The sequence below is a fragment of the Chelonia mydas genome, chromosome 8 (assembly GCF_015237465.2).
Source record: "Chelonia mydas isolate rCheMyd1 chromosome 8, rCheMyd1.pri.v2, whole genome shotgun sequence".
Classification (NCBI taxonomy): domain Eukaryota; kingdom Metazoa; phylum Chordata; order Testudines; family Cheloniidae; genus Chelonia; species Chelonia mydas.
Genome location: NC_057854.1, coordinates 63,712,096 through 63,725,512, shown reverse-complemented (window position 1 = coordinate 63,725,512; position 13,417 = coordinate 63,712,096). Strand labels below are relative to the sequence as shown.

General features: G+C 45.1%; 1 protein-coding gene across 8 annotated transcripts in view; it reads right to left on the bottom strand.

Moving 5' to 3' along the window:
* Positions 1 to 13,417, bottom strand: part of PTPRC (protein tyrosine phosphatase receptor type C) — a 175,335-nt gene that overhangs the window by 134,656 nt on the left and 27,262 nt on the right. For 7 of the 8 annotated variants that reach the window (XM_043521584.1, XM_037906501.2, XM_043521585.1 and 4 more), the window contains one exon: positions 1,710 to 1,937. The gene's annotated coding sequence lies outside the window, so the exon portion shown is untranslated. Of the gene's footprint in view, positions 1 to 1,709; positions 1,938 to 3,229; positions 3,394 to 13,417 lie in introns of all 8 variants that reach the window. The other variant, XM_043521588.1, reaches the window with a different exon arrangement.

The following is a 13,417-nucleotide window of genomic DNA, read 5'->3' as shown; positions in this document are numbered from 1 at the left end:
CACTCTTTTGTTAAACTACAGACAATAACAGCCTGTACATAAAAAGAGAATTTTGTTTCATTTAATTTAGAGATATGTTTCGCATCCTTCCAGTTAGCTGCTACTCACACAAGGCAGACAGTATATTTTGCAAGGCTCAGAGTACGCAGTTTATTTAAAGAGACCCTGTCAGGTTAAAAATACATATTTTAAAACCAAATTTCTTTATCTGTGGTACTCAATGAATATTACAAAATGTTACTTTAATACTCTTTACTTTCTGCACTCTACTTAATGTGCACTGTGAAAATACGCTAGTCATACCATTTCAAGTAAGTTTCACTTTCTGGTTCCTATACATTAATTAGCACAATATGCAGTAATAGGTTTGCAAAAGACTAAACTAAGGCCCTGGTTATATCCTTCCCAATGCTGTTTTTCTCACATTTCAGGTGAGAATCTCTAAGTTTGTGCTTCCAGGGTGAAATACTGGCCCTGTTGAAGTCAATGCAGATTTGCCATTGACTTCAATAGAGCTACAGTTTCACTTGCAGTGTTTCCATCAGATCATTCCCTTGGGGAGGTAGCCCTCCACCCATTCCTCAGAACAGGTATGGGGTTTGGACCGAAACAATTGTTGATCTCCTGGTGCTAGGCATGTGTTGGGAATTAATGACATTGCTGTTCTGTATTTTTCTCAGGATAACAGATGTATAGCCTGGGAGTCAGAAGCTGACCCATGTCCTCTGGAGATGCCTCTATGCCTTTGGAGTAGTTTGATGGAGGAATCAGTGGTCTTGGGAAATGGAGGACTTAATGGACCAGTTTCTCTAATTTCTTAAATTACAAATCACAAAACTTGTTGCCATCAAACGGACTCATACCTGGTAGCCAAGTGGCTCAAACTGCTGAATCAGGAGCAAATACATATTACAATTATTATAACTGGTATCTCTCTCTGCATGCAAATGGCTGCATTTCCCATATCCCCTTGTGGAATGTCATAATGCACAAGTTGCCAGAGGGATGGACAAGGGTAACTGCCAATGGGAAAGATAGCAATAGCCAATGACTACCCAAATCTCATGGGTCCTAATCTTAGCAGGGTGCAACACACGGGCTCAGCACAACCTTTTCAGTGACTTGCTTCAGGTTCTTCTAGATTGATTCTAGAAGCTCTTGTTCAGATGCAACTGACCAGTTCTTGGTTTGCACTGCATTGAAGGGTGCATGGCGCTAACCCTCGGGTTTTCTATACCAACTAAACCTGCTCTGGGGCAATGGTGAGGCTGAAAGTATGTGCAGAAGTGTGGAGTTGTGTACAGTTAAAGTGCTACAAGCACATCTCTCCCCCTGACCATCTGGCCCTGGGCTGCTGTTCCAGCATGTTGAGGGCTCCCAACTGATTAGACAGCAGTTGAGCAACATTTTAAAAGGGGAAAAACCTTCATGAGGGAGCATATGAAAGACTTTGGAACCATTCATTCAGTACTGAGGAGGTGGGTTTTGGTCCCAGTGCATTTGCATCATTGGCACTCCATCCACCAAAGGTCTGCACATTCCTCCCTCCCTCCACCCCTCCAAGCAACAAGTTAACAGGTAATGAGGGGTTAATTTGATTTTCCTCTTTTAAGAAGTTGTGCTATAAGTTGTTCATTTATAGGCATTTCTGCAGCACTTGTTCCCATAGTTTCTGAGCACCCCACAATATGAAAGATATATCACATTACCTCTAGTATGTAGACCCCTCTACCTTTCTCCTCTTAAGCTGGTGTCACACAGTGATAGGAGCTGGTAGTTGATTCTTTCTTCCATGGGTGTCCTTATGGTATGGTTGACTGGAGCAATGCCTGTTTCTTAGCCCAATTTCCTTCAGACATTTGTGCATAATTGTGCACCTTTCCTAAGAGGAAACCTATACTCTGTGTGCTCTAGTGATCCAGGTGAGTGTAGAAAGCCTGGTGGGGAACAGAGAAAGAAAACAGACTTTGAGGTAAGAAAGAACTACTCCATTCAGAGGCAAGGACCTTGAAATAGTCTCAAAATTCATTTGCAGCCAGAGCAATGTCCAGAGCACTGGTGTGATGTGTTCATGATGGTCAGCTCCACTTGGGAGGCAGGCTGCTGCATTCTGTAGCATCTGTCACAGCCTGTTAGGTAAAGCTGATTGCAGTAGTCCAAATGTAGACTCTGTTAGCAGGGCAGTAAGGGGCATAGGCACTGGCTCCGTGGGTTCTCCGGGGCTGAAGCACCCACGGGGAAAAATAAGCGGGTGCTCCACACCCATCGGCAGCCAACCTCCCCTATCCTCGCCTCCTTCTCCCACCGAGCGTGCCGCATCCCCGCTCCTCCCGCTCCCTCCCAGAGCTTCCCGCCCCCCTCCGCTGCCTAACAGCTATTTGGCGGCGCTTAGGACAGGGGTTCTCAAACTGGGAGTCGAGACCCCTCAGGGGATCGCAAGGTTATTACATGGGGAGGTCGCAAGCTGTCAGCCTCCACCCCAAGCCCCTCTTTGCCTCCAGCATTTATAATGGTGTTAAATATATAAAAAAGTATTTTTAATTTTTTAGGGGGGTCGCACTCAGAGGCTTGCTATGTGAAAGGGGTCACCAGTACAAAAGTTTGAGAACTACTGGCTTAGGACTTTCTGGGAGGGAGGGGTAGGCGCGGGGACACGGTGCACTCAGGGGAGGAGGTGGAGAAGAGGCAGGGCAGGGGTGGGGACTTGGGGGAAGGCGGTGGAATGCGAGTGGGAAGGGGGTAAGGCTGGGGTGGGAAAAGGTATATCGAATTATTTTGTATAAGGATGTCAAATAAAATACCATTAAATATCAGTAGAGTGAACTTCGGTAGCTCAATACTTGTTAACAATTTAGGGCCCAGCCCTTCATGAAATCCATGGAGATGGACCCCATGCCTACGCAGAACCTGTTGAAGGCAACAGAGGTCTCCCTGAATGGTTCTCAGTGCAGGACTAAAGCCTTAGATATTAGTGTTCATTGCCCGTGACACAATACTTAGAAAGAAATATTTTTTCTGTTTTGGAATCAGTACATTTCCCCAGGTTATGATCTAGCTACTTTACACATAGGTGTGTTATTACATAGTCATCCTGGATAGGGGGTTTACACGTTTCTCAGAACCAGGACACTGTACTGGATGGGGTTGGTCTGATTTAGTATAGCAATTCCTATGACGTTATGAACCATTAACTAACCACGAAACAATTGTCCTGAGGTATTAAACTTACTTGTTTGAAATTCTTATTTAGTCTTTCCACCTGTCCCATCTGTTTAATCATACATGCTGTTCTTTGATGAGATTTCATTTCATTCACTTTACCCCGATTCTTCTATAGCATACCTCCTTTCACTGGAATCCCCTTATGAAGAAGAGACTCTTCCAATAGAATTCCTGACAAGGGAGATTTGTGACAGGGAATCTACAAATAATACTTTAAAAGAAAAGAAAACCCACTGTATTTTAGAGACATGGGATTCTTCAAGAGAATTCCTCCTTCATAAGGCCCCACCCAGGAGATGTGAAGGCTTTTTGAGAAGTTATAGTAGTTATACACATTTTACAAGTCTTTCCATTTTATGAGGTATTACCCCAAACTCTGATGTACTGAACATAACATCCCAATTTTGTCTCCTTTTTTCAAACAAATGTGATATTCCTTCTTACATAAATTAAAACCATAGGACCCAGTCCTGCAGTCCTTACTCAGCCAAAGATTCATTTCCCAAGAGGACTATAGAATAAGGCCCATTATGGGCAGGTTGTGGCTGGCTCCTTTGCAGATGTTCAAGGAAGAGTGCACTAAAAGCTTTGCCCCTGCCCCCCACCCATGCAAGTCAGCAGAGGTGCCTGACAGAACAGGAGCGTGAACACTGCATCTCCTGAAGGTGTGTAGTGGTGAATTCACTCCCCGTGGTGGTGAATGCATGGGTGGGAGGTGCAATGGTTTCCTAGTGTTCCCACTAAAGTGGTGTCGTCATCCATTTCCCACCCAACTCCACCTTACACACTTACAGGTAAATGCCACACAGCAGGTGTGTGTTTATTGGGTGATATTCATATGCAGAAGAATTCACCTGGTTTCCCAACTCCTATGCACTGAGACTTAAAGTCCCACCTAGGCCCTGGACCTCTGCATAGGGGAGCATATACCCATTGGGAGGAGTTTACAAGACAGACCAGTTAGCTCCAAATAGAAAGGAAATTATACTCAAAACTTGAGACAAATGAACAATAAAGACCTTTCATACTGTATTTGGACTCCTTTGAATTTCTTACACAGCTATTGCAGACATTCACAGAAGTCTAGGGTTTTGGTTTTTTTGTTTTTTTTAAAAAAGGACAATTTTTCAAGTGTACCTAACCAGAATAAAAAGCCCAAGCTTTTTGATTTTAATCGTAGTTCCCTCAGTCCACCACATCCTTTGGCACCATTAGCTGATGGCTCTCTGAGTTAGCTCTGTTTGGTCTCTTACTGTCACATGCTCTATAATGCCATTCTGAACACATTTAAAACTGTACTTCAGAAAAAGAAAGAAGCAAGAGATAAAGGATGTAGATGAACAGCAGTTTCTGATTAGAGCATTCACAGAGATCACTATAGCTTTTGTTTTTATAAAAGCTACTAAGAACATTTTTTTTGCTGTTTATATACAAATACTCCTGTCTTCTGCATCCAGTATTTTCTGTTTCTCGTTTTCCATGGGCATAGCCCAAGGACATTTTAGGGGGGTGTGGGGGGAAATAAAAAAGAAAGACTTTTGAAGTTATTATTCCAGCACTCAGTGGGACTCCTAGAACAGTTTCAGCAAGCCCATCAGCCAGAAACATGCACACACACACCCCTACAGTATGCTGCACAATTGCGCTTTTTCTGCTGGGGCCTCTTCCCTGATGTGTAACTGCCATTCAGGACTGAATAAAGAATATCTTGCTGAAAAACAAGTCAGAACAAATGAATTATATTTCCACATAATAGCTACAGTTTCTCCATGTTTTTCCTCTAGTAAGTCTCTTGCCATTACTGTAAGTACAAGTATTGTTCATTTTCCTTCTCAAAAAGCTTGATCTACGTGCAGGAATATTTTACACTTTTTGTTAAGTAAAATTTTTTTGCAATCTGTCATTGCTCTAGTACACACGCCAATTATGCCTACCAAATTAGATAAGATTACGTCTCTATGTCTAGTATTTATTTCCTTTAGGTTCCCTACCCTTAATATTATCATTAATTTGCACCATCATGATGCTTAGGAACGCCAGTCATGGACTAGGACCCTACTGTGCTAGGCACTGTACAATCATAGAACACAAAGACAGTCCCTGCCCCAAAGAGCTTACTACAGGAAATCTTCAAGATTTTCAAAAATTGGCTCCTAAAATTAGGCTTCTAAATCCTTATTCTAGGCACCAAATTAAGTGGCCTAATTTATTAATATTACTGAGCATAAGGCAGCTTCAACTGAAGTCAATGGGAGCTGCCAAGTGCTCCATTCTTTTGAAAACCAGGCTACCTATTTAGGCACCTAAGTTAGGGTTTAAGAGCAGAAATTTTAATCATCCATTTTTGAAAATTATGCCCAGTACCTTGACTTCTGCAAATACCAAGTTTCCTTACTGGCAAATATTTAGCTATCTAAGACAATTGGCCACCTGCACAGAAAACCAAAGAATATTTTCTATTTGCAAGGCATTAGGCATTCCCATTCCAAAAGCGTAGAGTGATTCTCTAATATGATTTTTAACAAATTAACAGCATGAACCTTCAAGTAAAGGGAAGTTGAAATGACCTTGTTTATGGTGGACACATGGATGATGAGCTCTGGGGATAACAGATCACTTACTGAAATCAGTTTATAGCTAGTAACCAGAGCTAGGGGATTTGCATATAGAACAGTAAGTGAAAACTTAGCACAAAATATGCAAAGAATTGTATATGGCATTACAATTGTGTGGGGTACCTTAACTCTACACTTCTATCCTTTCAGATATTTTTAAAAAGCAACATGTAACAAGAACAGCCCACTCCAGAATGCCCTCTTCCAGCAGGCCATAGCACAAGTGTGTATGCCTCAGTTTCTCCTTTAGGGTCCCCACAAATTATTCAAACAGTCATTCTTAGTGCAAATAGCCCTTGTGGGGTTCATTTATCACAAAAGAGAGCTCCATGCACATAAACGATGACAAGAGTCCTACAACCATAGTCCAGAACTCCCCAGCATAGTTCAAAAACACCCCAGCTCTCCAGCACAGCCCCGGCACCCCTTCCCAATACTCCAGCTCTCCAACACAGTCTTCTCCTGTCATTATATCAGGACAGCCACCCCAGCCCTGCCAGCTGGAGTACAACCCCACTCTTCCCAGTGGCAACCCCACAACATTTCTGCTGGGAGCATTCCTCACTCCCCCAACCCTCTCAAAATTCCTCTGCATCCAGCTCTCCATCTCTAGAAATGTTGATGGATAAACTCCTCCTCTGCTTCCCTGCCTTCAGCCTTCTCCAGCCCTTGGCTCCAGCTTTCCTGCTTAGATTCAGCAGGCAATTCCTTCTGCTCCTGCTGCTGCCTTCAGCCCTCTCCAGCCCTACAGCCCTGGCTCTCTGACTTGGGGACATCAGCCAGCAAAATCATCTTGCTGCTGTCCTTCCTTCAAGGTTCTCCCAAGAAACACTTTCTGCTTCCTTCTGGGATCTTCTGCAGTCTCCTGGCAGCTCTCACCTGCCCTTCCTGAATGAACCAGTCTGTTCTGACTCACTGGGACCCTGTTTCCTTGCTTCCTTCAGGGATTTCCTCTCCCTGGGCCTCTCCCTGGCCCTTTACAGACCCTACGTGCTGCCTGCCTGGTCCTGGGAGCACCTGCTCTGGCACAAGGGCACTGGACTTTCTCAAAAATTACTGATACATATTTACAACCTTAACTGCAGCTTAATGATATTTTGATCTGGGAATTAAAGTACTGTGTATTCAGCACTAGTTTCCAAAGTTCACACACTTACAGTATTGCTATTATTATATTTGTCTTTTGGTAGCATCTAGAGGCCACAGGCAGGGCCCCACTGAGCTACACACCGTACACAGATAACAAAAAAGTTAGACCCCATCCCACCATTTACAATCTTAGCATAAGACAACAGTTGGACACAATAAACAAACAAGAGGGAGAGGAGAGGACAAGGTTACAGTGAAAAGATCATGGTTCTTCTTATAAACAGCAGTCACAACACACCAAGGAGAAAATCCAGCACCTCAAGTGCCTAGTCATCGTGGAATGTTTTGTAGACATCATGGCAGGGGTGAATTAAGGATAAGACACTAAGAATATACTTAGGGCTTCTGGTTTCCAGGTTTTATTAATTTCATTTTTCAGGATTCCTTTTCAGCAATGTTTAGCAATGTCCAAAAATCCAAGGGCAGGGGAAGGGTCTGGGCTGACTCTTTCTCCATACTGTAGTGAGTAATCCCTTTGTAATGCTCACTAGTGTATGTTAGCAGATTACTGTTTCAAACAACAGAACTTAAAGCACACGAGGGAACTGTTACCACACACCAGCAGGGTCCACAAGGACCAATTAATGCACAACACATTAGTGCGCTTTAGAAATCACACCTCCGTCATCTACCTTACTGTTCTGCGTAGACAAGCCCTTAGATACAAGTAACCATTTCCAGTGTTTATTGGAGAAACACCTCTTTTTAAAAAAATCAGGGCTGTTTTATTGGTGTTTATTGGTTAAAACCTAAAATCAGAAGCCCTAAATATACTCTACAAGTACCAGGTGTCTATTAAAACGAACTGTTAGGGCATGTACGTCTTCCAATAGATGTTACTCCTAATGCTATCTTCTTCAACCTTCCCTCTGCTCAGTAAGCAAACTGTATTTGGAGTGTTTCTGTACAGGGACTGTGATTTAATAAGATCATGTGCACACCATAGAACGGGAAACCATTAGCCTCTAGCTCAGAGGCGGGCAAACCATGGCCCGCGGGCCACATCCAGCCCACGGGACCCTCCTGCCTGGCCCCTGATTTCCTGGCCCGGGAGGCTCACCCCGGCCCCTCCCCCGCTGTTCCCCATCCCTCGTAGCCTCAGCTCACAGTGCCGCCGGCGCAATGCTCTGGGCAGCGGGGCTGCAAGCTCCTGGGGCAGCGCAGCTGCAGAGCCTGGCCTGACCCGGTGCTCGGTGCTGCGCAGGGCGTGGCTGGCTCCAGCCGGGCAGTGCGGCTGTAGCGCCACCAGCCACCGGTGCTCCAAGCAGTACGGTAAAAGGGCAGGGAGCGAGGGGAAGGGGGGGTTGGATAGAGGGCAGGGGAGTTCGGAGTGGTGGTCAGGGGGTGGGAGTGTGGATAGGGGTCGGGGCAGTCAGAGGGCGAGGAACAGGGTGGTTGAATGGGGGCAGGGGTCCCGGGGGGGCAGTCAGGAAGGAGGGGGGGTTGGATGGGGCGGCAGGGGGCAATGAGGGGCAGGGGTTCCAGGGGCAGTCAGGGAGAAGGGGTGGTTGGATGGGGCAGGAGTCCTGGGGGGTAGTCAGGAAGGAGGGGGGGTTGGATGGGGCAGCGGGGGGCAGTCAGGGGACAGGGAGAAGTGAGGGTGGATGGGGTAGGGGTCCCAGAGGGGCCATCAGGGAACAGTGGGGGTTGGATGGGGCAGGAGTCCGGGGAGGCCGTCAGGGGGCCAGGCCATGGCCCCCTCCCCTAACTGGCTCTCCATACAATTTCCAAAACCCAATGCGGCCCTCAGGCCAAAAAGTTTGCCTGCCCCTGCTCTAGCTGATATATTAGTGGGGAACACATGCTTTAATACTTCTACGTGGACGTTGAATCTGCAGTCTGAAGGAGAGACTGTGGCCACAGTTCTGCATGGTGTGCAAAGGGGTGGGATGGGAGCAGCACAGGAAACTCTCCCTTTTATGCCCTCCAGGCAGAGGCCAGCCATAAGTGCAGTCACACCACTCACCTGACTACAATGCTTGCTCCCGACTTGTGCCCCCACAGCCGCTGGCCGATTTGAAGGCCAAAATGAAGGAGAGGGAGTTGGCAGGGCTGTAGCCCCACCCCTTCCAAACCGACCAGCAGAGGTGGCTCTCTGTGCACAGTACCCTTTTAAGGGTGCTGAAGTGGGTGTGCTCTCCCTGTGCGGTAGGGAGCTCCAGGAGGTATCATGGGGCAGTGCCTCCCAGAGTTCCCACTCTGCAGCACCCCTACAACATGAAACTACGCCAGCCAGGCACAACTGCACTGTTAGCAGACAAAGATTACAGAGGTAAAGAACGGAGTGGGATGCACTCCCAACATGCTCTTCTAGATGGTTTGTGAGAGTAACTCCAGAAAACAGGCAGCGTTATATTGTGAACACAGGTAGACTCAGTTCTGTTGTAAGCTGCTGATTATTTTAAGAGTCAGTCTACTGAAAAGGCAAACTCACTTCCTCGTCAAATAACCTACGTGAAATTATTAAGATTTGTAAGTCTGAAAGTGGCATAGAATATCTATTGCACTACAGGTCTAAGGTCAGTTTCAGGTGGGCCTTTTGGTTGTTAGTAACAAGGCTCTAGAGAAACCATCTGGGGCACTTCAAAACAGCCAAAATGCATCTAGAGGAAGTCAGAATTACTGTAAGTATTAGGCTTCTATATCTATTACCGCCAGTTCCCCTCCCACACTTTCATTCACATACCTACCAACACAGTTTTCTGTGCTGTTATTCCGGAGAGCAACACCACAGACTCTTGTCAGTTCCTCAATAACATCACAGCTCTGATGAACCTGGGTTTCATGTGCTGTAGCAGAATGGAATAGAACTGTGATAGCATCAGAGGAAATGCTGTCCTTTGATGACATTACAGCGAAATGAGTGACAGGGCATCACTACAGAAGGGAGGCAGTGCCCTCTCTGCTTGTGGGCAGATTCCAGAATCCCCCCAAAATGTAAGGATGGATGTACTTGGAACTTTGTGGGGCTATCGAGGTTATATACAGGAAAAGCATACCAACCTGTTTCCATCCCAGCTAGCTTGATGAAATATAGCTTTTGTAGTGCTAATGAGGCCAATACACCATCAAATTAGGCCTGAATAAAGACTGGGAGTGGATGGGTCACTACAAGAACTAATTTCCCTCTACTGATACTCACACCTTCTTGTCAACTGTTTGAAATGGGCCCCTTTGATTGCATTGGCCTCATTAGCACTACAAAAATGATTTTTCCTCCCTTGGTATTCACCCCTTCTTGTCAACTGTTGAGAATAGGCCACTTCCACCTTAATTGAATTGGCTCATTAGCACTGACCCCCTACTTGGTAAGGCAACTCCCATCTTTTCATGGGCTGCGTATTTATACCTGTCTACTGTATTTTCCACTCCATGCATCTGATGAAGTGGGTTTTAACCCACAAAAGCTTATGCCCAAAAAAATTTGTTAGTCTCTAAGGTGCCACAAGGAGTCCTCGTTGTTTTTGCTGATACAGACTAACACGGCTACCACTCTGAAACCTCTGCACACAAAGGACACTTCACCAGGAATCTAGACTTCCACATTAGTCTTGGATTGGATTCCAATTGTGCCGTATGGATTCATAAAAATAGGACTGGGACAATGGATTGGCATGCAGTGTTGTTGTAGCTGTATTGGTCACAGGATATTAGAGAGCAAGGTGGGTGAGGTAATATCTTTTATAGGACCAACTTCTGTTGGTGAGAGAGACAAGCTTTCAAGCTACATGCAGCTCTTCCTCAGGACTGGAAAAGACTCAGAGTGTCACAGCTACATACAAGATTGAACAGATAATTTAGCATAAGTAGTTAGCACATATTCTAAGGGACTATTCAAGGTGAAGTGGCCCATTAACACTCCTGTTCTCATAGGACAAAAAGGAGGGTTAGTAGGTTGCAGATTGTTGTAATAAGCCATAAATCCAGTGTCTTTATTAAAACCATGATTTTTAGTGTCTGGCAAAGTTATGACTTTAAGCTCCAGGCTCGTCTTTTGAAAATCTTGTGCAGGTTTCCCTTGTGGAGGACTGATGGGTCACATATAGAGTGATCGCTTTGTGAAAAGTTTCAGAGTAGCAGCCGTGTTAGTCTGTATCCGCAAAAAGAAAAGGAGGACTTGTGGCACTTTAGAGACTAACAAATTTCTTTGAGCATAAGCTTTCGTAAACTACAACTCACTTCATCGGATGCATGCAGTGGAAAATACAGTGGGGAGATTTTATGTACACAGAGAACATGAAACAATGGGCATTACCATACACACTGTAACGAGAGTGATCAGGTAAGGTGAGCTATTACCAGCAGGAGAGCGGGGGCTGGGCGGAACCTTTTGTAGTGATAATCAAGGTGGGTCATTTCCAGCAGTTGACAAGAATGTCTGAGGAACAGTGGGGAGGGGGGAGAAAATAAACATGGGGAAATAGTTTTACTTTGTGTAATGACCCATCCATTCCCAGTCTTTATTCAAGCCTAAGTTAATTGTATCCAGTTTGCAAATTAATTCCAATTCAGCAGTCTCTCGTTGGAGTCTGTTTTTGAACAGTTCTTTTTTGTTGAAGAATTGCGACTTTTAGGTCTGTAACTGAGTGACCAAAGAGATTGAAGTGTCCTCCGACTGATTTTTGAATGTTATAATTTTTGATGTCTGATTTGTATCCATTTATTCTTTTACGTAGAGACTATCCAGTTTGGCCAATGTACATGGCAGAGGGGCATTGCTGGCACATGATGGCATATATCACATTGGTAAATGTGTAGCTGAACGAGCCTCTGATGGTGTGGCTGATGTGATTAGGCTCTATGATGGTGTCCCCTGAATAGATATGTGGACACAGTTGGCAATGGGCTTTGTTGCAAGGATAGGTTCCTGGGTTAGTGTTTTTGTTGTGTGGTGTGTGGTTGCTGGTGAGTATTTGCTTCAGGTTGGGGGGCTGTCTGTAAGCGAGGACTGGCCTGTCTCCCAAGATCTGTGAGAGTGATGGGTCGTCTTTCAGGATAGGTTGTAGATCCTTGTACAGAGGAAGTATTTCAATAGATTTAATTTCATTTCAAGAGGATTTCAAGAGCCAGCACTGTGTAGCCTTTTATCAAGGGTTACCTTATCATAAGCATAAAGCTTCTTTTTTTAATATATCTTTTGAGTTTTTTCAAAGCAACCAATTTCCTTTGGAAATGCTTCCATTACAGCATATGCCATGCCCTGTGAGAAAGGGTTTAATCCATGCTGCTGCTGCTGCCTATCGTGTCAAGAAAGAGCAATGCAAATATTCATGCTATTCAGAAACAGGAGCTACAGTGCAGAGAATGGCTTCCTGGTTGCATAGTAACTATCCAAACCTAACTGCATTTGCACGCACACATCCCCAAAACCTTCTAATAATTTTTGGTATCATATTTCAAAGATTGATTAGGCAGTCTTTCATAACTGCCTGAATGGTTCTATTAATTTGTCACTGTTCTCAGTTCCTTTAAGGTACCTTAGGTTTGGGTTTATATTAACCTGAGATCCTTTTTCATACTGCTCCATGTTAATGGAGTTCAGTTTAACATTCAAGGGCTGTTTTGCCCACCTCTTTGCTGCGGCCTTAAAATTTGACCATGAGAATGTTCTCCATTAAAAAGTCAACATTGCCAATGGAAATTACATCGTTCATGCAGAGCCAGACTGTACCCCTACGTGTAGGGAGAAGGAAATCCCATGAGGTCCCCTCACAGAGCACTTTCCTCTTCATCTTTTGGGGTTGTCCCCTGCAGAAAAAAGCAAAGGCCTGGGCCACAAATCTCTGTGCAATGTCACTGTACCTCCACAACTTCAGACCCAGATCCCCACAGCGTAGCTCAGCTGGAGCCATTCAGTCTCAGACATCCTTGACTGCAGCTGCCCAAGACCCCCTTTCAAAAGGGGGACCCCTACCACAGAGGGGAAAGCAAAGCGGACCTTTGACTGTATTACACTTTGAGGGCAATTCTCCGTTGCGAGCATAGAGGGTAAGCCATGCACATCGCCTTGGCTCCATCTCTGACCCACCCCTTCTCTCTTGAGTACCTGCTTCAGTTTCCTACCCCATGTAGATCCGGGGGTCCAGTCGAAGGAGGGGTTTCTGCTTTTTATATGTGGTGGGTGGGACATGCACTGAAAGGACCCTTTGAAGGTGAATCACAAGAGGACTATTTGGAGCACATTTATTTCCAACCTAAACACAGGAGAAGATTGTGGCAATCCCAGATACCTCTGTACAGTGACCATGGGCTAATGCTGCCTTTCTAATTGCAGCTCCTGTACCACTGCAGGGTGGGGACTGATATATTTTTTTCATCTGGAAAGTGCTACTCCTAACGTAGTGCTTCAAGAAAAACGATGCCCTTGTTTTAGCAAGTTCCCTACGCACTACTTGCCAGAGGTAGATTTGAGACAAGCATCAGATCATAGG